Genomic DNA, 27,007 nt, shown 5'->3' on the forward strand with positions numbered 1-27,007 from the left:
CCCGTGCATGGCGCACAAGTCACTGCAACATCGCGAAAGGCGTGCGCGACGCGCACAGTGAAAGCGCACAACCTCAGCGCACACACCAGAAAGTGGGCGGGACATGGGGCGTAACGCGCGGAATGGGGAACAACACGCGAAAACAAGGGCGTAACTGGGGATGTACTGCAGGGAAGCAGACGGAACGCCCACACGCACTCGAACCACACGTATTCATGGAATCGAATAGGGCAAAGCCACGCACAGCCAAAGACACGCACAAGCTGAAACAGGGCCGCCACACGAAGGCAGGCGGTAGAGTCCCAGCGCATCAAAAAAGTGGCGCGCGGGAAGTCAAATACGCGATTGAGCGGGGTACGTGGATTTCAGGGGTGCGCAAGAAATTCTACACGCGATTGGCCTGGTTACGTGTATTACAGGGGTGCGCGAGAAAATCTACACGCGATTGGGCTGGGTACGTGGATTTCAGGGGTGCGCGAGAAATCCTACACGCGATTGGCCTGGGTACGTGTATTTCAGGGGTGCGCGAGAAAATCTACACGCGATTGGGCTGGGTACGTGGATTTCAGGGGTGCGCGAGAAAATCTACACGCGATTGGCCTGGGTACGTGGATTTCAGGGGTGCGCGAGAAATTCTACACGCGATTGGCCTGGGTACGTGTATTACAGGGGTGCGCGAGAAATCCTACACGCGATTGGGCCTGTGCGAGTGGGGCAGTGTATTACGTGGGTGTGCGGGAAGTTGAAGAGGTGAATTGCCAGTGTGGGTCCTCCCAGGTCTCCCCTCTACCCCCTCCACGACCTCTGCAGGCAGCCCACACCACAGGGGACTACCCTGCACCCCTGGTCATGTCCCGCAGGCAGCCCATCCACCATGGGCATGCCCCCCAGCCAAGCCACATGTCCCCTTGCACCCCCACCACCAGCACCGTGGGGCACCTGCCAGCAGGCCCCCAACCATGTCCCACTCATGTCCCCTTGCACCCCCACCCCCCAGCACTGTGGGGCACCTGCCTGCAAGCCCCCAACCATGTCCCCTTGCACCCCCACCCCCCAGCAGGCCCCCACTCATGTCCCCTTGCACCCCCACCCCCCAGCACTGTGGGGCACCTGCCAGCAGTCCCCCAACCATGTCCCACTCATGTCCCCTTGCACCCCCACCCCCCAGCAGGCCCCCACTCATGTCCCCTTGCACCCCCACCCCCCCTGCAGGCCCACACTCATGTCCCCCTGCCCCCAGGTCCTGACGAAACGCAATCATGGCAGTAATGGCCAGCATACCCAGCACAAACACCCAGCCAAGGATTGCATCCACCCACATAGTAGATGCAATTACATGATACAACCCCAATGGCAAGTATGTAAATGAACACATGTCCGTCACACACACATACACAATGGGTGCAAGTGAATGTCAAAACCCATATCATGACATGCATGAAACCAATGAGAAAATACCACAAATGTAAGTAATAAATATATGTATTAAAGATGAAAATGAAGTAAAGAAATAAAACACACAACAATGGGGATGACAAAACAAATGGTCCATGTCCGAGAACTAATAGAAAATATCAAAAAACAAAGGAATCCAAAAACTAATGTAGTCCAAAGAAAAATAATGGGGGGAGAAAATAAGGAAAAACCATTGCCACATGGTGAACACAAATATAAATCCAACAGCTGTTTTCCAAACATCAAACTATGTACAAGAATATCCCAGGGTCCATGAGCCCAACACCATAAATGAAACCTACTACTACTAACTAATAACAAAAATATATACAGAAAAGTGGCCATTGTCCGAGTGGTCCAAAAAAAACTTAAAAAATAAAGGAAACCTAACACTAACTAACTAAAGAACTATATACAATGGCAGCGGGCAAGTCCTGCGGCTCACTCTGTGATGTTGCCGGCCAGGGCATCATCGAACTCCATGTCGATGTCCCGGAGGCGGGACTCTGTCCTGGCCCTGAGGTCTCGCAGGGACAACCCCGTGTCCACCTCAAACTCCCTGCGAGCTTCCTCGAGGCACGCAGCCCGCCTCAACGCCCGACGCATGGAGAACTCCGCCCTGACCATGGTGAGCCGCTCCTCTTCCGCCCGCTGCCGCTCCGCACCTATCCGCTGGACCAACTGCTCCCACACGGAAGACACTGCCATCCCAGGGTTCTCCTGCCCTCCGGCCGATGCCTGCCCCTCTGATCTTGATGGCCCCGAGCCATGATGCCTCCCACGTCGAGCCTGCTGCTGCCTCCAACGCCACTGCCTCTGCCAGCACGACGGCATCCAGGCTGATGGAATCCACCGATGCCGTTGTGCACGTGCCCTGCCAGATGATGCCGGCACATCCTCCATCTGCAGGGGGACAGTTGCTGGTGTGTCCACCCCTGCTGGACCTTCGACTCCCGACTGTGGCAGGGATGGGGTCCCCACCGAGCTGGCTGCGTTGGTCGGGGCAGGTCCACAGGGGGCCCTGGTGGCATCTGGGCCGGAAGACGGCATGGAGCATGACTGGCGCATAGCCTCCACAGAGGAGGAGAGGGTCGCCAGAAGGCCACACACATGTAGGAAACCCCCGACCATGGCGGCTCCCAAATGGTTCACGTACGCACGGTGCTCTTCGTGATGATGTGCATGCTCCTCCCGGGAAGCATGCACCTCATCACGAATGCCAGCCGTGCGCAACGCGACACCAATCAGGACCCTCTCCACACGGCCAGGGGTCCCCTCGTCCGCAGGTAGAGGAGTGTCAGATGACATGGACATCTCCCCTACCTGCGGACGGGCCTGGGATGGGGCATCCCTGCTGGTGCATGGTGGTGCAGTCACAGTGTCAGGGACAGTGACATGCACAGGCACCTCCACGGCGACCTGTGCTGCCTCCTGCCCCTGGCCCTGGACTGCACCACTTGCACCAGCGGGGATGCCCCATCCCAGGCCCGTCCGCAGGTAGGGGAGATGTCCATGTCATCTGACACTCCTCTACCTGCGGACGAGGGGACCCCTGGCCGTGTGGAGAGGGTCCTGATTGGTGTCGCGTTGCGCACGGCTGGCATTCGTGATGAGGTGCATGCTTCCCGGGAGGAGCATGCACATCATCACGAAGAGCACCGTGCGTACGTGAACCATTTGGGAGCCGCCATGGTCGGGGGTTTCCTACATGTGTGCGGCCTTCTGGCGACCCTCTCCTCCTCTGTGGAGGCTATGCGCCAGTCGTGCTCCATGCCGTCTTCCGGCCCAGATGCCACCAGGGCCCCCTGTGGACCTGCCCCGACCAACGCAGCCAGCTCGGTGGGGACCCCATCCCTGCCACAGTCGGGAGTCGAAGGTCCAGCAGGGGTGGACACACCAGCAACTGTCCCCCTGCAGATGGTGGATGTGCCGGCATCATCTGGCAGGGCACGTGCACGACGGCATCAGTGGATTCCATCAGCCTGGATGCCGTCGTGCTGGCAGAGGCAGTGGCGTCGGAGGCAGCAGCAGGCTCGACGTGTGAGGCATCATGGCTCGGGGCCATCAAGATCAGAGGGGCAGGCATCGGCCGGAGGGCAGGAGAACCCTGGGATGGCAGTGTCTTCCGTGTGGGAGCAGTTGGTCCAGCGGATAGGTGCGGAGCGGCAGCGGGCGGAAGAGGAGCGGCTCACCATGGTCAGGGCGGCGTTCTCCATGCGTCGGGCGTTGAGGCGGGCTGAGTGCCTCGAGGAAGCTCGCAGGGAGTTTGAGGTGGACACGGGGTTGTCCCTGCGAGACCTCGGGGCCAGGACAGAGTCCCGCCTCCGGGACATCGACATGGAGTTCGATGATGCCCTGGCCGGCAACATCACAGAGTGAGCCGCAGGACTTGCCCGCTGCCATTGTATATAGTTCTTTAGTTAGTTAGTGTTAGGTTTCCTTTATTTTTTAAGTTTTTTTTGGACCGCTCGGACAATGGCCACTTTTCTGTATATATTTTTGTTATTAGTTAGTAGTAGTAGGTTTCATTTATGGTGTTGGGCTCATGGACCCTGGGATATTCTTGTACATAGTTTGATGTTTGGAAAACAGCTGTTGGATTTATATTTGTGTTCACCATGTGGCAATGGTTTTTCCTTATTTTCTCCCCCCATTATTTTTCTTTGGACTACATTAGTTTTTGGATTCCTTTGTTTTTTGATTTTTTCTATTAGTTCTCGGACATGGACCATTTGTTTTGTCATCCCCATTTGTGTGTGTTTTATTTCTTTACTTCATTTTCATCTTTAATACATATATTTATTACTTACATTTGTGGTATTTTCTCATTGGTTTCATGCATGTCATGATATGGGTTTTGACATTCACTTGCACCCATTGTGTATGTGTGTGTGACGGACATGTGTTCATTTACATACTTGCCATTGGGGTTGTATCATGTAATTGCATCTACTATGTGGGTGGATGCAATCCTTGGCTGGGTGTTTGTGCTGGGTATGCTGGCCATTACTGCCATGATTGCGTTTCGTCAGGACCTGGGGGCAGGGGGACATGAGTGTGGGCCTGCAGGGGGGTGGGGGTGCAAGGGGACATGAGTGGGGGCCTGCTGGGGGGTGGGGGTACAAGGGGGCATGAGTGGGACATGGTTGGGGGCCTGCTGGCAGGTGCCCCACAGTGCTGGGGGGTGGGGGTGCAGGGGGACATGAGTGGGGGCCTGCTGGGGGGTGGGGGTGCAAGGGGACATGAGTGGGACATGGTTGGGGGCCTGCTGGCAGGTGCCCCACAGTGCTGGGGGTTGGGGGAGCAAGGGGACATGAGTGGGGGCCTGCTGGGGGTGGGGGTGCAAGGGGACATGGTTGGGGGCCTGCTGGCAGGTGCCCCACAGTGCTGGGGGGTGGGGGTGCAAGGGGACATGAGTGGGACATGGTTGGGGGCCTGCTGGCAGGTGCCCCACAGTGCTGGGGGGTGGGGGTGCAGGGGGACATGAGTGGGGGCCTGCTGGGGGGTGGGGGTGCAAGGGGACATGAGTGGGACATGGTTGGGGGCCTGCTGGCAGGTGCCCCACAGTGCTGGGTGGTGGGGGTGCAAGGGGACATGAGTGGGGGCCTGCTGGGGGGTGGGGGTGCAAGGGGACATGGTTGGGGGCCTGCTGGCAGGTGCCCCACAGTGCTGGGGTGTGGGGGTGCAAGGGGACATGAGTGGGACATGGTTGGGGGCCTGCTGGCAGGTGCCCCACGGTGCTGGGGGGTGGGGGTGCAAGGGGACATGTGGCTTGGCTGGGGGGCATGCCCATGGTGGATGGGCTGCCTGCGGGACATGACCAGGGGTGCAGGGTAGTCCCCTGTGGTGTGGGCTGCCTGCAGAGGTCGTGGAGGGGGTAGAGGGGAGACCTGGGAGGACCCACACTGGCAATTCACCTCTTCAACTTCCCGCACACCCACGTAATACACTGCCCCACTCGCACAGGCCCAATCGCGTGTAGGATTGCTCGCGCACCCCTGTAATACACGTACCCAGGCCAATCGCGTGTAGATTTTCTCGCGCACCCCTGTAATACACGTACCCAGGCCAATCGCGTGTAGAATTTCTCGCGCACCCCCGGAATACACGTACCCAGGCCAATCGCGTGTAGATTTTCTCGCGCACCCCTGAAATCCACGTACCCAGCCCAATCGCGTGTAGATTTTCTCGCGCACCCCTGAAATCCACGTACCCAGGCCAATCGCGTGTAGAATTTCTCGCGCACCCCTGAAATCCACATACCTAGCCCAATCGCGTGTAGATTTTCTCGCGCACCCCTGTAATACACGTAACCAGGCCAATCGCGTGTAGAATTTCTCGCGCACCCCTGTAATAAACGTACCCAGGCCAATCGCGTGTAGATTTTCTCGTGCACCCCTGAAATCCACGTACCCAGCCCAATCGCGTGTAGATTTTCTCGCGCACCCCTGAAATCCACGTACCCAGGCCAATCGCGTGTAGAATTTCTCGCGCACCCCTGAAATCCACGTACCCAGCCCAATCGCGTGTAGATTTTCTCGCGCACCCCTGTAATACACGTACCCAGGCCAATCGCGTGTAGAATTTCTCGCGCACCCCCGGAATACACGTACCCAGGCCAATCGCGTGTAGATTTTCTCACGCACCCCTGAAATCCACGTACCCAGCCCAATCGCGTGTAGATTTTCTCGCGCACCCCTGAAATCCACGTACCCAGGCCAATCGCATGTAGAATTTCTCGCGCACCCCTGAAATCCACATACCCAGCCCAATCGCGTGTAGATTTTCTCGCGCACCCCTGTAATACACGTAACCAGGCCAATCGCGTGTAGAATTTCTCGCGCACCCCTGTAATACACGTACCCAGGCCAATCGCGTGTAGAATTTCTCGCGCACCCCTGAAATCCACGTACCCAGGCCAATCGCGTGTAGAATTTCTCGCGCACCCCTGTAATACACGTACCCAGGCCTATCGCGTGTGGGAACACCCGCACACCCCTGAAATACACGCTCCCCGCTCTGCGTTTGCTGCTGCCCTTTGCGCTGGATTGGGGATTTTGATGGCTTTTCCCTGCGCGAGGGGCGTTCTTGGGGGCGTAACTGACGCTGCTGCAGGGTCGCTGCGCCACTGTGCGCCACGGCTGGTTGTGGATGTTGGAATCCATGAATACGCTGTGCGCCTGAATGTGTTTTGGCGCACGCGGCTGGCGCAGACTACCGCACGCGCACACTGTGCGCCAGCCGCGTGCGCCACTTGTGCGCTGAATTCTATGAATTGGCCCCTAAATGTCTGAGCTGGAAGAGCAGGATGGTAATGTTGAATGTGTATTAGGACATGGAGAATCAAGTGTGTACAAAGGTGATTAAAAAAACTGCAAGTCTTCTGGAAACTTACTTGAGGCCTGGCCCAGGTACAGGAGGTCTGATTGTTGGGTGACATCACAGCCAGGGCTGGGAAATAATGTACTTTCTGTATGATGCTATAAGTAAAGTGGGATGGCAGAGAGAAGGCTTTAAAAAGGAGAGAGAGTGGAAAGGATGGGGCTTCTGCAGGGAGAAAGAGGGATCAAGAAGAGATTCGAGAGAAAAATAGGAACATTTGAGAGTTCGGGGTGCTGTGGAAAGCGTGTGCAGTGAGCTGAGCTACAGTGTGTGCTGAGAGCCTGCAGGAGAGAATGGTGGGTATCGGGTGATGCCAAACTTTGATATTGATATTGATATTTTGCTTACATCGTGCTGATACTCAAGGATTTTGGAGCACGAGAGGTTGTCCAAGTTTGAAGGGAGCACAGAGCCTGTGTGTTGGAGAAGAGGTTTCGCTGCCAGCGATATAGTCAGAGCACTCTAAGGTCTTGTTAAGTATAAGAGTGTCACAATGAGAAAGATATTTTTAAAAGTACGACATTATTCTTTTCATGCAATCGAATATAGTGGTTTGTTCTCTGTGTGTGATTAGTAATTTGCAGGATTGTGTAATCGTCCAGAGCCTTCCAAAATTGCTCAGATAACTCTGCATCGCCTGCCATTTAGTATTGTGGGATGTCCGAGTTTTATTCCTCATTTGCTTAGCTGTCCGACGCAGAGGTTTCTAGCTGAAGAAGACTAGGTGACAGTTTCAGGTGGGAACTGGATATGCAGAGGAGGAAATGAGAGAGAGGTTTTGGCAGGGAAGAAGAGCACCTCAGTTTTGGTAGAGTTTAACATCGGAGGGTGCAAAACCATCCAATATTTAAAGGCAGAGAGACAGTTTGAAAGGGAGATCAAAGTAGAGTTCAGGAAAAGAGAAAGAAGATGTGGGTGTTGTCCGCAAAGAGTTGGTATGAGAACCCAAAGGAGGAGATTTGTTCCCCAAGAGCAGAGGTGTAGAGTGTAAAGAGGAGGGCACCCAAGACAGGGCCTTGTGGAACACCAACAGTAAGAGGAGTGAGTTGAGACGTTTTGTTGTTGCAGGAGACAGAGAGTTGGCGATGTGCAAAGTAGGATTGAATACAGGCAAGGACTTGATCGCAAATCCCAAGAAGAAAGAACGTATTAAGGAGATCAGAGTGATCGAAAGTGTGAAAGGCAGCAGACAGGTCAAGAAGAATAAGGATAGAGGATAGGTTGGAGTGCTTAGCAGAGACATTGAAGTTGGAAACATTTATGAGAGCAGTTTCAGTGGAGTGACAGGAATGGAAACCTGCCTGTAGGGGGTCTTGAAGGTTGTGGATGTCTAAGAAATTGGTAAGACGGTTGAACACAACCCTATGCAGCAGTATAGAGTAGTGCAGAAGGAGAGACACAGGGAAAAAGTTAGCCGGTAGGTTCTGGTCATTCTCTTGCTTTATTAGGAGAGTGATGACCATAATGGTACAAAAGCAATACACTGAAATGCAAACAACATAAAAGTCGAACAATTCAAATTTCATTCGAATTCCAGAATTGACCGGGTGTTCGAAAAAAGCTAATCTATAATTTAGAACGTGACATTTCTCTAAAACAGAAACACATATTTCCTTTTTGGCTGCTCCGATGATCAGACAAAAGGAAATCATTTGAATCTGAGTTTCTAAAGTGCATGGATCACACAAACAAACAACTGAAAAGAGATCAACCGTAGGCAATCATGGTGCCAAGCCTGTCAAACAGCACCATTGTAATACTTTGCTATTTATAAGCCCTTCTCACATATCACAAATAAGTCCAAATGTAACTTAATTAAATAACAATTATAAAAGAACAATTATACATTTGGGTACGCTTTGAGCTTTGAATTTGCAAAATAACCCTAATTAGTTTTAGCCTTAATGAATCCCTTGAGATTACCTTGATGCTTCAGTGAGTTCCTTCCTCGCAATAAATGGCAGTGGCCAATAGACAGCACGCTGTTTTTGGAAGAAATAGTCAGTGTTCTGTTTTAAAAAAATATTCTTTTTGGCCAATGCAGGGAGGGTGAAATACGAAACTCCCCTTAAAAGATTCTCCAGTCACCACTGAACAACGCACAGCAAAATACAACTTTAATGCAAAGTTGACTTGATGATTGGAATCGCGACAATAAACTGTAAGGATTTATGTGATACTTGTTTTGTTAAATTAAGACACATCGCATGACTGGAATGACACGCTCAGAGCCATGCACAAAACAAGACACACAGCGACAGTTTTCCTAAAGGAAGCCTTTTATTACATCCTGTAATGAAAAAGTGAAGAGAAAACAACTTTGGAGACCTAGAACAGACTACAGTACTCTCCTTGCTGTTCGTTCATACCATTTTGGCAATTAAGAGCGCATTGTGCAGCTCTACCTATTCCAAAATGGCGCACGCCCTCCAGTCATGGCTTGTGAGTTGCTAGATGACAAGGTAAAGGGCGAGGAAGGCGAAGGTACTCTGACCCGGTTGTCTCTTAATGCATAATAAATCAGGAACGCAGAGAATAAAGAGATATTATTGCATTTATTTTGTACTCCACTTACAACATTTCAACTTGGATGTTTATTTTAAAGACGTCCGAGGCTTACCGCTTTCAAAGATCCTTTGCTTTTTTTTATTCTTTTCAGCTCGCCACCCATGTATCAGCCGCTTCAAATTAATTTGCTATTTTCCAACTCGGTTATCGGTTTGTTCGCATTACATCCAGAAGTTATTGACTGTGGGATGCGTCTGGGAAGCAGCTCCTTTATTAGTCTGTTTTCTGCAAAATAATGTCAATCTGTAAACCATCCTGACAGGAAAAAGCATGTTTTACATTTTATATCTGTTTTAAATATAACCGAACGAGGCGTCGGGATCCATACAAAGCACCCTAGCTCAACTTTACAAGAATATCATGTGTTTTTGCATTCTGCTAATGCCACCACGAAAATCTATAGCTTCTTTTTTAGGGATTGGTCTGGTGCACGCTGCTATGGTGTTAAATCTGTGCATTTGTGCATTCGATTTAATTGTGTGCCTCCTTTTCTCGTGCTCCACTATCCTGCTATCCATCTGGCACCCATTAGAAAAATTAGAACAACATCTGGGATTGAGCTCATGGGAAATTATTCCTACTTCCTCAAAGCTATGCTATCTTTCTAGCTCCTTATTAGCATAGTTGCCAGACTATATTTTGTGTGTACTTTGAATGCACAGTTCAGCGATAGATAGAAATGTTCAGGGCCTAATTTACAAAAAGTTTAGGGTGCAGCAAAATGACTTTGCACTGCAAAAAGTACACTTTGCTCTGTCCTAAATGGGCCTAATTTACAGAAAGTTTAGCGCAGAGTAATGTGACATTGCACTGCAGAAGTACACTTTGCACTGCGTAGGATCCAATTTACAAAAAAAGCCCTAAATCCACGCTAAGTAGTTAGCGTGAGCAAGAACATTGCATAGAACAAATGTACTGTGCTGGCAGCCGACTCATGGAATCAAAAGTGCCCAGAAACTTGCATCGCAAACAAAAATGAGTAGAACTCGGCATGCCCACAGCATGCCCCCATTGCAAAAAGGAATGAGTGCTGTCGAACAACTTTTGCACTGGGCCTATGGGAAATAATTAATCAAGGATTACTTACCAGTAATCAACATTACTTCCACAATCTCCTGCGACTGACAAGTCCTCATCCCAGAAGTAATCTGCCCACCAGCCTCCTACATTACGGCAGCACCCACAAGTCTGTCCTCGTCCTAGCACCCACACTAAACTGTGCCTCAGACCACCACATTAAGGCAGCACCGACAAGTCCCCCCTTGTCCCATTAACCCCACTAACCTGCGCCCCCAAATCGGCATCACTCAATGCCCACTCCTCTCCCACACAGTACATGCCCCAACAAGGTGCCACAACACAATAATGCACCCCTAATGCACATCACCCCAGTGCACAGTACTGATACTAGGAGTTGGATGAAATGTTAAATGTCTGACGGAATATCCATTGAACCATCTTGCTTGCAGAGGCCCATGATGAATCCCCAGTCCACCTAACTATACTGCATAGACTCCCATGTAATTTGGCTACAGTACTTGTCTGATAACTGCTCACTGGATGTCCCCTCATACCTCATGCAAGTAGGGACACAAAAATCATGTTGCCACAGATGTACACATCGTGTTACCTACTGAACAGACAAAAAAATATGCTGGCACACACTCTTGATCCGTTGGGAAAAGGGGACAGTCACATATCCAAACGTAGCGGATACCCTCACCCCTTCACTGTCTCTACAAGGTGACAAATAGGCTTGTGGGCCTTGTTCAGTACAATGGTGGTGCTAGCCTTCTAACAGCAAGAACAATTGCCAGCTCTGCATCTTGAACACCCATTGCCCAGTCCACTGTGGAGCACTTGCCTTAATTGACTCCTCTGGCCTTTGTCTTCCATGAACTACACCTGGCATACATCCACCAACAACATGATCACTTGGAAGTATTGCTGGTGAATCCAGGAAAGTCTCCTCATTCAATACTTCTCCTTGGATCACACTCAACTGCACAACAACAGTGAGCAACTTGTTACTGCAGCTACACTTTGGTCCCTTGATGTTAAGGTGGGATTGGGGATGGAAGCCTGGTCTTTTCTCTCCTGAACATTGCAGCCATGGGCTTCCAACCCCACCCACACTCCCAACCCCAACCCCTACTTACATTGAGGTGACACACTTCACTGTGTGCCGCCAACTCGCTGTGTCCCTGCAACGCCTGTTCCCTTTCACTTCTGTGATCGGGAACCGGCGCTGCATGGTCCTTTCCTTTTTTCTTTTTTTAACTTTGTATGGGATCGGCTACAGGAGACACTCCTGCAACCCTGCGGTACCTAAATATTCCCCCTCCCCCGAGAATATTTTTCTTAAATACTGTGCTGAAATGATACCTTTTACAGCACAATTTTGTGAAAAATTTGATAAAAATCCATACCATGTACAATTGTTTCTCTAGCGGCAACATGAAAAATATCTAGTAAATTTGCCTGTTGAATACATTGAGTTGAGATACCTAAATATTTCCTCATATTAGCAGGAGCATCTGAGGATAGTGAGGGAGTCTAGAATAACTTAGGGGAACTCGGGGGGTTCCCCCTTGGGAACATTTTCTTAAGTAATGTGCTCAAATTATGCATTTTGTTTGACAAAAATGAGATACACAGTTTACAGTTGGTACTATAGGGTAATGGTCTGCCACCTTTGGTTCTCCAGATGTTTTGGACTAACAAACCCATCAGTCCATGAAATAATCCAGTAAATGCCACGTCACAGACAGCACACTACATAAGAGCAAGTTACACTGTTTTCATGAGGGTGCATTAAAATACTAAGTTGTGAAAGTACTAATCCATACAAAGCATTACTGGCATAGATAGTTTGTAGCATCAGCCTCATGCTTGTGATTTAAAGAGACCATTGCTGGCATAAATTGGCTGTGGCATCAGCTTCATATCTGTGATTTTAGGTGACCATTACTGGCAGCGATAGGTTGTGGCTGGAGCTTCATACATATGATCAAATCACATGAACGAAACTGCCGCCACGGCCTATCTATGCCAATAGTTCACATTCTGAACATACAGCTAAGCAAAACCATCTTTTTGCAAACTCTTTCATGATGATAAATATAACACACCTTGATAGAGGGATGCTTGAGAGTAAAGAATCTTTAACAAATATGGTCATATATGGGTTCCATCACAGAAGTGGCTGTTTGTCAATCATTTGAGATGATATCAGTGATGTTGATAGAACTAATGATCCCTCAAACTCAGTAACCATCATTATTATTGTGATATTAAAAAGCAAGGAATTACTGGATGGCCTACTGGTGATTGGCTTAAGCTCATTTCTACCAAACAATCTTCAAGTATCCCTTAGATTCTGCTTATTTATCCGCACAGCTCCAAATCTGAGAGCCAATGAACCCATCTGTTCAATCCCCAATGTTGTTACCCAGACATCCACTTTTCCATCTGGTATTAAACTAGCAGCAAGGTCAGTAAACCAACACGGCCATCTCAATTGACATCCCACAATCAATGCTAACCTTTGTACATCCTTAGAGAAACCCACAGGAAAGCTGGCAATAAGCCCGAAAATAAGTCTGTTTTCATGAAATGTAGCTGGGCAATCAAACACATTGGCAGAGCCAGACTGGCATTCTTTCCTGGAGCAACATAAAATAATGTGTATGTAAGAGACTTGGTCGACCCATTGCCCACATGAAGCAGGCTTTATTAGCTTGTCTGTACCTGCTACTCAGGGCCCTAAAGGCCCCACCAGCAGCGATCTATTAGCATGGATCGATTTCAAACTAAACATTAGAGCGCAGAATTATTGAATCAAAGTCAAATGACCTTATGTGCCTTAGGTTAAATGTAATGATCGGTAAGGAGAAGCTGCTATTTCTCATCTACATTATACCGAGTAAAGCAGATAGTAACCCCCCCAGTCCTAGACAGATTAGCAGATTGTAAGGACATATATAGCATTTTAACAAATATAATGTCATTTTTTTATTGTAAAATGTAGTGGCATTTTTGTTGCCAGCAGTAATATATCATTTTTTAGCCAGTATAATATAGCCTTATTGGTAGTATGCAAAGCACAGAATTTACAACAGCCAAGCCCAACTTGAAACTGCATATAATGACATGCACGCACAGAAAGGCTTAGTGCTGCCAGGTCAAATAATGAAGTGCACCATTTTTTTTTTGGATGCCTCATACATGGAGACTGCATTAAATTATATAACTGATTAACATAATCAACACAGCTAAAATACAAATTCTAACTTCTTTAACATTATAATGCAGTCTCATATGCAAAATGAGGTGAAAATCCATGTTTTAGTGGCACTACTGAAATTCATTTTTAAATGCACACTGGCGTCTTATTCAGCTTGTGGAGAGCAGAAAGAATGCTGCAGCAGGAAAAAAAAATGAAACATTAGTACAGTGAGACCTAAAGCTCTCATTGTTCCAAACATAAGGGTTGATACAGAACACATTTTTGTTAACCTGATTGGGGGAGATTATAGGCAGACATGTCACGTCAAGAAGGATCCAAGCTTTCTTGAAGACATAGAATGCAGAGAGGAGTGAGTTCAGGCTGGGCTGTGAAGACTGATGGAGTTCCAAGGTGTCAGAGCGCTGGCTGTGAGAGATATCTCGCTAGTGCTCCCCACACAAGATTACAGAAGTATTTTGCGCTGACACTGGGCCTGCATTTGCGAAAATAGCAAGGTCGTCCTGGGAACTTCACAAAGAAATACTATCTTATTAGATTGGTAAGAGATGTGCCAAGTGAGGGTTGAATGAGTGGCTGAAGTTTATTACAGTGCAGGAAGTCACTGCATGTTTATTTTTCGTCATGTTCAGAATGTGGGAACATTAACCCATGCTGCAAAAGACCTGCTTGTTCTGTTTTGTTTTGTTTTGTTTTTTGTATTCCAGATGACAATGCCATGTACCCATGGTAAGAATTAATGACGTGTGAATAAGATATAATATAATGAGTGTATATGAAAACAAATGGGATTTTGCTGTCATTTTTGCATCTGTGAATTCATTTATAAAAGTGAAGTATACAGGGGAGGTTCATATCTGTTCAGTAATGCATTTGCCATTTTACTAAGCAGGAAAAATAACAAACCAGAGAAAACTAGTAATAAACAGTTAACAGGCAGAGGTTGTTTGCGGTATGATGAATGTTTCTTTTCTTGCATGCTGCTGGGAAAGGATCTGATACATAGATTACTGGATGTAAATAAGCCAGTGATACCAGCCACAAACTATAGGTGGCACTCTAAATAAAATCATTGGGTTCTTATAAAGTGAATAGGTCTGAAGCTCTCTACAGACAACTAGGAGGTATTTGAATAGAAAGGAAAGTTGTGTTTTATGATAGGGTTATAGTATAAAGAAGAAAACCATGCTCACCACTATACCACAGGAATAAATACTGCGAAACAAAATACCACTAAAATTACCACCAATATAAGCTGACACGGTAGGGTCACTAAAAAAATGTGATGCCAAACCCAATCTAAATGCAAGTCTAATTTACCACCAAATTACCACCAATATTTTTACGGTAAGAAAATTCCACCAAATCCCAAATGTATCCCAATCAGACAAAGTATCTTACAAATAATGGTGCGTTGGCCGAGAAAGTGACTGTAGAGCACCTACTGGGAGTGGTAAGTGTATCTAACACTACCATATGTGAATTAAAGAGAACCCATTTAATGAGAGCATTGTGACACTAAAAGTGAATTTCAGAATGTTTCAAATGGAGGCCACATTCCCAGAGTTAGTGCAATATCTGTAGGCAAAGTTTTATGCACATGGAACATGGTCATCAAATAACACCACAGAGTGGCATGACCGTATCTATGGAGAAGTGCAGAAAGAACCATTGGACAAAGTTTTTGCAGAAGGTAGCATAATTCAGGTCTGTCTTTTGAGATTATTAAATGCTGCTGATAAACATGCAGCGAAAGATTGTCTTATACGGCTATGTGCCAAGACATAGTTCATTTTAAATAGGTCCCTGCGAATACAAGAAAATGATGCCAACCTGATTAGCAGATTAAAAGTTGAACTGGATGGAGCTAGTGAACAAGAGGAAAAGTTAAGTGCAGAACTGGAGGTATGTCAAAAGGACATGCAGTTAAAATGTAAAGATCTCAACACTCAATTGTCCCAAAGAAAGAAACAGTTTGAGGATAGTGAGCAAGAATTAAAACACTTGAAAGGGTTCGTAGATCATATTAGACAAGATAAAGATGAGGTTATTTTGGAAATGCAGATTTGACAAAAAAGAACATTTTGAGAAAGAAAGTGATCTTCAAAATGCTGAACAAGAGATAGTTAAAATGTTTCAAGAAAGAGACAAGAGAGACAAAGAGTTCAATGAATGCCAAATGCAAATGAGTGATATACAAAATGTGATTAATATGATGGGTGATGAAAACAATTTCTTGCGTAAGGAGGCGGACTGGCTCCTTAAAAAGTGCAAGGATTTGGAACAGCAAATATACACTTTCAGGTCTCAGGACAAACAACAGGGCACCATTATTCAATGGAATTGAGGTGAATTCTATTTCTACATGGAGAGATAGTGCCCCAGTGGCTGTGCCAGTGTCTGAACTTGGTTGTAGCTCCCTTGGGGGGTTTGACACACCCATTGGGTGCCACCACCAATTCCATACACCTGAAACAAATGTTGAATCACAAAGTAGTGCAATCCCAATTATCGCAATAAGTAGCCCCATCAAAATAATGAAATCAATCAAGGCCCTAATCAAACCATTCAAAAAAGGAGGGGAGTGCTGCATAGAAGACCACTTAGAAGCGGTGCACAATATATTTAAAGCCTTCCAGATACCTAAGGAATAATACAGACAATACTTTCATTTAACTCTGTACTCTCCCACAGCCAGTATCATTAGAGGACTGAATAAACAGCATAACATGACATGGGCAGAGTTTGAAAAATAGATTAGATGTCATTTTTCTCCATTCCAGTCATTACAGGAGGCAAAGAAAGTTGCATGCATGCTTACGGCTGGGCCAAATATGTCCCCTCGCCAGTTTTTGCAAGACTTGGAAAAGAGCTTTTTCTCACTTTCATGTATCTTTTGATCCCAATTCCAATGAATTTAAAACTACCTATTTCTATGGGTTGCAGATAGACATTATATCATAATTAGTCTGCATATTTGATCGTGACAAGTCCCTTGAGTGGATTGTACACCAAAGTACAAAACTATATGAAGTGCTATATTGTCATGGTAGAGAGAGTGATAAAATGAAAGATACTAGACCAAAATCTAAAAAATCCTCAGCAACAATAATGGAGATCAGATCAGCTAAAATGTCACTTGAGTCCGCTCAAAGTCCAGGTAAAAATAATGTGATACCCAAACAGAGGGTAATCAAGAGAGGTTGTCACTCACTGCACTGATGTTTCAATCACATGATCCTAGTAATAGGGAGAGTTACATTAGCCCTAGGTACTTAGGAGACAGTCCCCGGGCAGAATATCGGCCTGATATGTCAGGTATGAACAATAATCAGAGACAAAGCCAGGATCAAAGAAATAATGGTCCCTACCAGACATTGGGGACACAGAGTAGATTTGACCCCAATACCATGGTATATGGTAATCAGGACAGACCCCGATATGTGGATTGATTTGCTGAAAATGGGAATGAGCATAAGGGACAATACTCACAAAATGAGAGACAGGACATGAGACAGAGTATGAATTATGGCCCATGTCAATACAATCAATCACCACCACCGGAGAACTACAACCAAAGGATAGGTGCACTCCGCTTTCCGCCCCACATGAATCAAGAGTTCAGAAACAACCCCAATAGAAATCATTCTCCTGAGAGATATCAGAATAGATTCAATCAGGGGGAAAACAACCAATATCGACATAGGCTGCAGAGAGAAGATTCTAGAGAGATGGAAAGAGTCCAGTGTCTCGATACCCAATTGAAAATGTTGGCTGAACAAATAGGAAAACTATGTACGGTTCAAAACAGTCAACAAAGAAGAGGGCAGAAGGCCATAGCAATTACTGGGTGGTTTCTGATAATAAGTGACTAAATATTCAGGATACCTGCAATGCTAAAAAGACAGATTGCCCTGATCTGGTTTTGCATAATGACGTTGAGGTGCTTAATGATTTAAAAATGATATACAGGCAAATGAACATGTGACAGAAATTGCAAATACATCTAAAAAAGAAGTTCGGTTTAACCTGGAGTTAAATCAAACGTTGGAGATTTGCACAAATGAAAAAGCATGGGTAATACAATTGATCAGGGAGTAAGTGGGGATGTTAGAACGCTATCCTCAGAAAATCAAAACACTAACAAAATACAGGCAGGAAGAATAAGTACTGAAAAGGGTACAGATCAGTCACCTGAAGAGTTCTTTGAGCCACAGATTTTTGAGGAAGTTAAAAAGATTTGTATCATGCCAAATACCCACAAATGCCCAGGATTAGAAAGTGACAAATAATCAAGTTATGTTTCTACGCACATTCAGTTGGAGGATTGTAGTGTGAACTCTGATGATCCCCGGATGGATGTGTGAACAGTGGCCACACTCCAAAGGACCTGTGAATATGGGGAAATGAGTAAGGTTTCTCCAATGGAAATGGACAGAAATGAGGGAAAAGGGAAAAATGTCATTTCATTTACCAATGTGCTTAGGCAAAAGTGAAAAAGGTCTGAGAAAAGTGAATCCTGAAATCAGTAAGAATTCGCAATTTTTGTGTGTGTTAGAGGAAGTTGAAGACAGATATTATGCTCCCATTACTGTGGAAGAGAAATGCAATACATTTTCTATGATTGACATAGACGCACAGGCCACAATTATGTCCAAAGAATTGGTAAAAAGTATCAATGAAGGTAGATCTCCACAGAATCAGATCACAGTGAGACAGAGTGAAGGCCCAGTGCATAACTTTAATGGTGAGGAGGTGCCTATCGTAGGTGTTACCGAGGTTACCATAAAGTTAGGAAAACACAGAGTGTTGATCACATCTATTTGTGAAATTCCATTCCTAATGGGAACAGATTGCCTGAAAAGATTGTCTCCTCTCATAGAAGGGGTAAATGGGGTACTGTGGTCCTTAACCAAAAAACCTTTAGGACCTAAGAAAATAAAGTACGAAAACAGCAATGTAAGTGAATGCCATAATGTTGCCATAACGAATGATGCAGTGGAGGTATACCTACAGAATAGCTGTGTGCCTAGTGTCACTGTTATTTTGATGTGTCAGGATGAAATGCAAAGTGAAAAAGCAAAACAATCTGTGCAGATTTATTTGGATCCTAGGAAGAAATGGCAAACTGAAATAGATGAACACACATTGCGCTTCTATTTAAAATAGAAGAAATGCAAAAAGAACACAATTCCTATAGCAGACACAGAAAAACACATCACCACCCTTGCTGAAATACACATGGAAGATGAACAGCCATGGATTCACATTGGTATAAATGACCATTCTAAACCTGGCGCTTGAACAGGAAAGGAGTTTTATTAATGAGAAACCAATATGTCTCTGGTTTGGACAATCCAGATTTTGAAAATCGAATTGCAGGAAGGTGCATGCTAAAGATTAACATTGGACAAAAAACCATCTACCACAATGTGTGGATAGTGAGTGGAACAAAAAATGATTTTTACATGGGCAATGATATTATACACAGAATGTGTATGGTGCTAGATTTCCATAACCAAAAAGTATGGTCCCAGCTAGGCGGGCCTGCACCCGAATTTGAAGATAAGAGAAAGTCTTATCATTGTGTACAATTGGTACCATATGCAATTGAATTACAGGTGAAGAAGGATATTACTATCCCTGCATTCATCAAACAGGTTGCTATAACACTGAAGTGCAAGAGTGGTCAGCAAATGGAAGAGTCTGATGCATTTGTGTGCTTGAATGAATCCATGAAGCAGCAAGGCCTGGATTATGAATATACCCCATTGATAGATGTTGGGGAAGGGTCTGTAAAAATTATGGTGAATAATAAAGGATGTCAGGATATTCATTTAGAAGAGAATTCTTTATTAGGAATGGCCATACACAAATCACATTATACTGCAGATTTCAATAACCTGGTGATTGGAGATATCCCTGAGAGATATGTAGCTGCACATGGTGTGTTGCCAGAGTATCTGGATTCTCAACCCAAAGGGATCTTCAAAATTCAATCTGTGTAACCTGATGAATCTGATGAGACAGTGTGCTGTCACCAAGAGAATTGTATAGTAGTTGATTTAAATGAAAATGAAACAGAAAATCAACACATATAAGTGGAAGCTGATATGCCAACATATCCAAAAGTGGCAGCTTTGAAAAGAGATACAGCCACACAGTTAGAAGAGAGCACAGATGTTCCTCCACTGGAGAATTTCCCAGAATTTTCAAAAATGGCATAGGAGCAGATTCTGTTAGCAGATGCATGTGATAGAGAAGAAGATAAGAATGAATTGAGAAAAAATATTTATGGTGTTTAAAGATGTTTTGCCAAAGATGCATATGATTGCGGTCTAACTAATTTACATGTTGCTACATTACCATAGGGGTGTGGTAGAAATCCAGTATGTGTGTGCCAATATCGATTGCCACTGGCATTCTTAGAGTCATTGGCAGAGATAATTAAAAAGTTGGAGTCTAGGGGAATTATCAGGCCAATTCATAGTACCTCCAACACTCCTATTTTGGGTGTGTTAAAGCCAAATCGTCAATTGTGTCGGTGTGCAGACCCGAGGGAATTAAAAAAACGAGTGCCGGTGTCTAGATGGCCGCTGCCATTCATTGATCAAGGCCTTGCTCAAGTGCATGGGTCGAAGGTGTTTACTACATTAGATCTCACATCTGGATATTGGTGTGTGCCACTGGCAGAGGATATTCAGAATCTATTTTCATTTTAATTTGATAAAACGCAATACGCATGGGCTAGAACATCATTCGGGTATGTCAATAGTGGGAGAGAATTTTGACATATTTTTGAGAAAGGCTATGCCTGATGCAGCAGAAAGAGGAACTATAGTTTATGTAGATGATGTCTTGATAAAAAATGAAAGCTTAAAAAGTCACTTTTTACAACAAAATCATGTCCTCCTCGCTGGACCTAATTGCCCTCCTCAAACTCAGACCAAGTAAACCCAAAACTCACCTGAACAAATGGTTCACACCATTCCTCAAAAACCTAAGACAGCAAAAAAGAAACTGTGAGGCTACCTGGAAAAAACTACCATCAGCAGTCAATAAACTTAAATTCACTAAACTCTCAGCCCTCTACAAAAAATAAATATGCCTAGCAAAATGAATTTCTTTCGACGTGCGCATATCACAATCCAAATCCAGTGCAAAGGAATTATTCTCTATCCTCAAAGAAATAGAGACTCCCATAGCACCGCCTGACACATGCACCAAAGATAAAACTTGGTGCTCAGAGATCCAAAATGCCTTAGCCAACAAGATCTCTACGTTACAAAATAAAATCTCCTGCAAAAGAGCCTCACTAAACTACCCCCCCACCCAAGCCAATTGAGAGTACTATAGACACTGAATCCACCCACTTTAACTTCACCAAAGTCTCCATACTCGAAGTAGAAAGAAACCATCCAACTGTAAGGGTGATCTATGCCCTGCACAGCTCATCAAGGATGCTGCCCGAGACCTCTCCCCCTTCATCAAGAAGCTAATCAATGCATCCTTCTCCTCTGGCACTATCCTCACCAATCTCAAGCAATCTTGGGTACTCCCACTCCTAAAAAAAAAACACCCTTGACCCATCCACGCCAACCAACTATAAACCAATTACGACTGTACCCTTTCTTCTAAAAATTCTGGACAAGGTTGCCTATGTACAAATACAGAAGCACCTGGAAGCACACCACCTTTTAGGAGCTAGACAATCAGGCTTCCTCCCCCAACACGGGACTGAGACGGCCCTCATTGACCTTAAGACACAAGTCGATGATCTCAGAGATAACGGCAAAGCCGCCCTACTCCTCCTTCTAGACCTCTTGGCTGCTTTTGACCTCGCGGACCACACTATCCTATGTTCCCACCTTAGCACAGCCGCTCACTTCTCCAACGATGCCATCACCTGGATTAGATCCTTCCTTAATGGCAGAACCATGAGGGTCTGCTCGACTTTAGCAGTGGCAGACCCTATACCTATCTCCTGTGGCGTCCTACAGGGCTCTTGTGTCTCGCCCACACTGTACAATATGTTTAGAAAGCCCCTTCTCGATGATCTGGATCATCTTGGTATCACCTACACTAATTATGCAGATGATACTCAGATCCTCCTTCCGGGATTATAAAAAGGATTTGGCCTTGGTGAATAGAGTGTACATCATCATTCAGGCATGGATGGCCACACACGGACTATGCCTGAATGATGACAAGACAGAACTTATCATCTTGGGCACCCCTTCTAGCTTAAAGAAACTAGGCCATGTCTATTCTCCATTCATAATGGATGGTAACAGTATCAAAGTAGGTCAAGAGGTCAAAACACTGGGTGTTTGCCTTGATTCAAACCTCTCTTTTAAGAAACTGGTGAACTCCCTAGCATCCTCTACTGCTTATACATGCAAACTGATCCGTGCAGCCAAGCCATTCTTATCTGATACCAGTTGCACCACCCTTGCTAGAGCCCTCATTCTGTCTCACTTGGACTACTGCAATGCCCTCTACCTAGTGTCCGCCAAAGCGATTACCAGTAAAATACAAACCTTACAAAATAATGCCCTTAAAGTGGCTCTAGGCATCTCTAGAAGAGATCACATCTCTGCTCACAGCCAAAAGAATAACTGGCTCCCTATCAATGACAAAATCCTGCTAAACACCTTGTCCCTTACTCATAAATCTCTTAATAATGCTGCCCCCACTTACTTGATTGAGAGATTCCACAGACACATTTCCTCGAAATCCACAAGAACAGCATACAAAGACTGTCTCTCTATTCCCAACTTCAAGAGCTCTACAATAGGGGGCAACAGCTTCCCAGTGAAAGCCGCTAAACTGTGGAACTGCCTTCCTCCCACCTTGAGAATGGACCTCCCCTACCACAACTTCTGAACCAACGTCATTTTATGGTTGAAAACATAGGATTATACATTACCTGTATGCTTGTATATAATTCTTGTTTTACCTGTATGTATGTATATATTCTCGATGCTGTAACCAAGCTTCGCATATTCATGTAACTGCTGCGCCCTGTTACGCAAGGGTATGATCGTGCATTATGAATAATAAACCAAACCTAAACCAAACCAAACTTTGACGAAATTAGACATCTACTTGACCAATTGCAAAAGGCGGGTGCCAAAGTATCTTTACAGAAAGCACAATGGTGCAAGAAAAAGGTGACTTTCCTAGGCCATGAGGTAACTGAATATGGACTAAATCCACAAAAGAAAAAGATGAGGCCATACAGAAATTGAAATATCCTAGAAATGTGAACGTTTTTAAAAGTTTATTAGGAATGACGGGATATAACAGGAAATGTATTGAAAATGATGCTGAAATTACTCAACCCTTGACTAAACTATTGAAGCTGAATACACCCTGGAAATGGGAAAAGGAGCAATCTGAGGCAATTGCTAAATTGAAGGAATGTCTCATAAAGGCACCATGTTCAGCGTATCCCATAAAAAACAGAGATTTCTTTATACAAATAGGTTTCACTGAACATTATATGTCAGCGTGTTATCTCAAAAACATGATTTGAACCACAAAACTATTGCTTATGCAAGTAAGGCATTTTTCCAGGTTGAGACCAAATTCAGTGAATGTGCAAAGGCCCTTTTGACCACTTTGTGAGCGTTGCAGCATTTCCGCCCAATTGTTCAAGGAGAAAAGGTAATCATTGAGACAATATACTGGAGGAAAATTCATGGGCATTTGAAAACTCCAGGAGAAGATAAGGAGGGAAATGATGAAGCAGATCAATTAGCCAAGATTGGGGCTGTTATGGGAGAGTAGATACCCATCGAACACTTAATTGGTGAAATACAAATAGATGACGTTACACGTCCAAAGGCTCCAAAAGAGGTAGAACAACCAGTAGTGCAATGGAGTTATGATACACCAGATCAAGATCTGATTAAAGCGCAAAAACAGGATACAATATTAGGATCTATTATAATCATTTGATGGACCCTGAACAAAATCCTTTAACTGAAAATGATTGTAAAGGGAAAGAAGAGTTGAGAGTGTTATTAAAGAATAAAAAACAAATTAGACTAATGGATGGATTTATGATCAGGGAATCCATAACAGAACAGATACAGAGGGTGGTACCCCTTTCATTTAGAGGGCTAATGCTACACCATGCACACAATGCAATAAATGCAGGACACAGAGGTCACAAAAGACTTTAGAAATACTGAAAGATTATGCTCACTGCCCTTATATGCCCCAAGATGTGGAACTGTACACTAGAAGTTTGCCTGGTATGTGCCCAATTTAAACCCGCTTCACCAATGCATAGAGCTCCACAGATGAAAACAGGCTTAACCCTTCCATGGTCAGATTTGCGAATTGACTATGTAGGGCCTGTAAAAAGGTCGAGTAGGGGGAACCGTTATCTTTTGACGTGGTTTGTTTAATGTCGAAATGGGTAGAGTGTATTCCTACACCAGATTGGAGTGCGCAAACAGCAGCTACATTACTGGTAAATCATATATTTTCAAGATTTGGATTACCACAAAGAATAGAGTCAGACAGAGGAAGTCATTTCACAAGCACCTTGATGAGTAAGGTGTGGCAGTTATTAGGGGTGAAAAGGAAACTACATATTGCGTACCGACCCACCTCTTCTGGAAATATCGACCGTTGCAGCTAGTAAGCAATTTAAGTGGTACATAAACCATATTCATTGAAAAAATACATTTTTTGAAGAAACGAAGATTGTAGAAAATATTGGTTGCTTTATTGTATATAGTACATGATGGTGCCCAACACGTTTCGAGTTATCAACTCTTCTCCAGGGGCAATGGCACACTTTTTCAATTTTTCTAAACAAACGAAGAAAACATAAATCATATTTTAACCAATTCTATAAGTTCATATAGCCTATAAACGTTTTAAACTCGGAAAAATGACAATACAGCCATCATTTCAGCAGATGATAACAATTTGAAAAGTAATGTTAGGATACAGATATCAGTATACAAGCAAATCCCTCAACTAGACATTGTGATTTGTTGGATAAAAGAACAAAAGGTAACTCTCATTTTACTATTTAAACTTTTTAAACAGATCCTGTATCTCTAGGAGAGGTAGGTAATATTTCCGTACATAATCCAAATGACATATTAGTTGTTAGTCAAACATATGAAAAAAGCGCTTACCCTACAGGGTAGAATGTTGTGCAAGAGTACGTTTTTAAAGAAGTGCTTCAGGTCAGAGTGTTCAAATTCCTTTCTTTGAGTCTCTCTATATTATGTAAAAAAGAGTGTTACGAAAAAGTAGTCTAAGTACCGATAAAAAAGGAGAAGATAGGATAGGTGAATGGCAATTTACATGTCGCTCGTGAATCAAAATGCTATTTAGCATATTCCATCGGATGGTTATCTCCAAAAGGGAATGGTAACAGGTAATGTCCAGGAGGCGGCAGTCGGCTGAGTATTAGAAAAAGGACAGGTAAAGAAAAGAAGGTGAGTATATATAGTGGCCGATAGATTGGAGGTCAAGTATTCGATGCCGAAGAGGCAAAAGTACTTACTTAAATCTAGAGAAAAGGAGCATAGAGTCTTCACGGTGGGTCGTGTCTACCAGGCTGGAGATGCGACTGCACCGTGAGGCATCTCCTTTTATACTGTCATCAAATGGGTTGTCACAAGAGTCATGCGCGGCAGATACGCCGATGTGCGCATGTGCAGATTTCTACCGTCATGTTTGTTGATATGTGGTGTGCGTCAGGTATGGTCACTAAAATAATCTGATGCCAAACCCAATCTAAATGCAACCACCAAATTACCACCAATATTTTTACGGTAAGAAAATTCCAAATGTACCCCAATAAGACAAAATATCTTACAAGATCTAATGGATAGACTTGTCTTACCTAACAATGATATCGCCAGAATGAATAGGGTCCTTGCAGGCGATTTCAACACACAAAGCGAATCCTCAGGGTACCCTAGCAGTCTAACCGAGGCAGAAGATTACTTTTGGGCTGATCTAGAGTGTCCACTGCAGAGGAAGTACAGCAGCCCCCACCAACTAGCCTCACTTCCTTTTACTATGGGCATTTGAGGCTATAATGGTAGATTAACTGGTGACTGCACAGCAGCCCCCACTTTCAGAAGAGGCCCGCATCAAACAACATTGATTACATATTTATTGAGGCAGCTAAATGGTCAATTGGAAAATCCTTGGTAAAACCTCTTTGTGTTGCCAGCGATCAGAAACTGATCTGCATCCAGCTGGAAGACAAACCCTTCATAAAACCTGTGCCTCTTCACAAATTGATCATTCTCGATAGTTATGTATCAAACATCAGGAGGTGGATTAGATGGGCCGGCCTGGACTATGATCGTTTTGCTACATACATTTGCTTAGCAATTATTCCAATATGTGTGGCTTGCCATTGTCAAGAGTGCATTAAGGCAGTCACCTTTGAAAGTATATTACAATCCCTCCCAAATGCAATTGCCCCGTTCACAACAAAGCCTGACAAGCAAATCAAATGCAAGGCCAGAGCTCATAATTCTTGGATCCACATCAGATGTACAGTGACAAAAACCCACCAAAACAGAAATAATGATCTCCCCTCCAGAAGACAGTGCAACACACATTCCTGATTGAAGTCCCGGGAGGATAGCTCAGCGGCAGCGTGCGCGTCTTGGAAGCAAGATGACACGAAGCAACAACAGGTTCGATCCCCGGGTCCGCGCTTAGAAACCTCTGGGTGTTTAAGCGCATTATAAATACGTAACTAAGACAAAAAAAAAACACAATTGCGCAACTAAGAAAAACAAACAATTCCTGTAACAGCGCCTTGATGCCTGCGGGCTGTGTGAGCACTTTATAAATGTAAAATAAATAAATAAGAACCAACATTAAAAGAAGCACACACCCAGAGCCAAACAGAAACCAACTAGCCACCCCCTCCTCTTTTCCACACCTGCATATCTCTCATATACAACACATGCCCAAAAGTGTCAACAAAACTACACACAAAAACACACAGACCACACACCCACTGCTAGCTATACCACAAGATCAAACAGTTCAAAGCAACAAACAACTCAGACACTCAACTCTCAACAAACCCATTGCACGCAACAAAGCACACTCAGAAAGCTGACACGCACAGACACCAGTTTCTCCTGGTTCTGCAAGCATCAAACGAAGAGCACAACTTCTATCCTATCCCTCATCCCTCACTAACCAACCCCACCCATTTTTCTTACAGAGCCATGTGAGTGCCTGGTCACCATTGAAATGGCAGGAATATGCAGTATAAATCATCATAGCATAACATAAGTAACATTTTTGTATCAGATCAAAACATTATGCAATCAAAACCATCTATTGGAA

At 44.9% G+C, this 27,007-nt stretch overlaps 1 long non-coding RNA gene across 1 annotated transcript in view; it reads right to left on the bottom strand.

Annotated features, from left to right (window-relative positions):
- LOC138481789 (uncharacterized) overlaps positions 1–27,007 on the bottom strand; it is a 471,880-nt gene that overhangs the window by 355,508 nt on the left and 89,365 nt on the right. The window contains exon 2 of the long non-coding RNA XR_011274405.1: positions 9,458–9,630. This is a non-coding gene — a long non-coding RNA (uncharacterized lncRNA). The remainder of the gene's footprint in view (positions 1–9,457; positions 9,631–27,007) is intronic.

This window comes from Ambystoma mexicanum, chromosome 5p (assembly GCF_040938575.1).
Source record: "Ambystoma mexicanum isolate Mex_15411 chromosome 5p, UKY_AmexF1_1, whole genome shotgun sequence".
NCBI lineage: Eukaryota > Metazoa > Chordata > Amphibia > Caudata > Ambystomatidae > Ambystoma > Ambystoma mexicanum.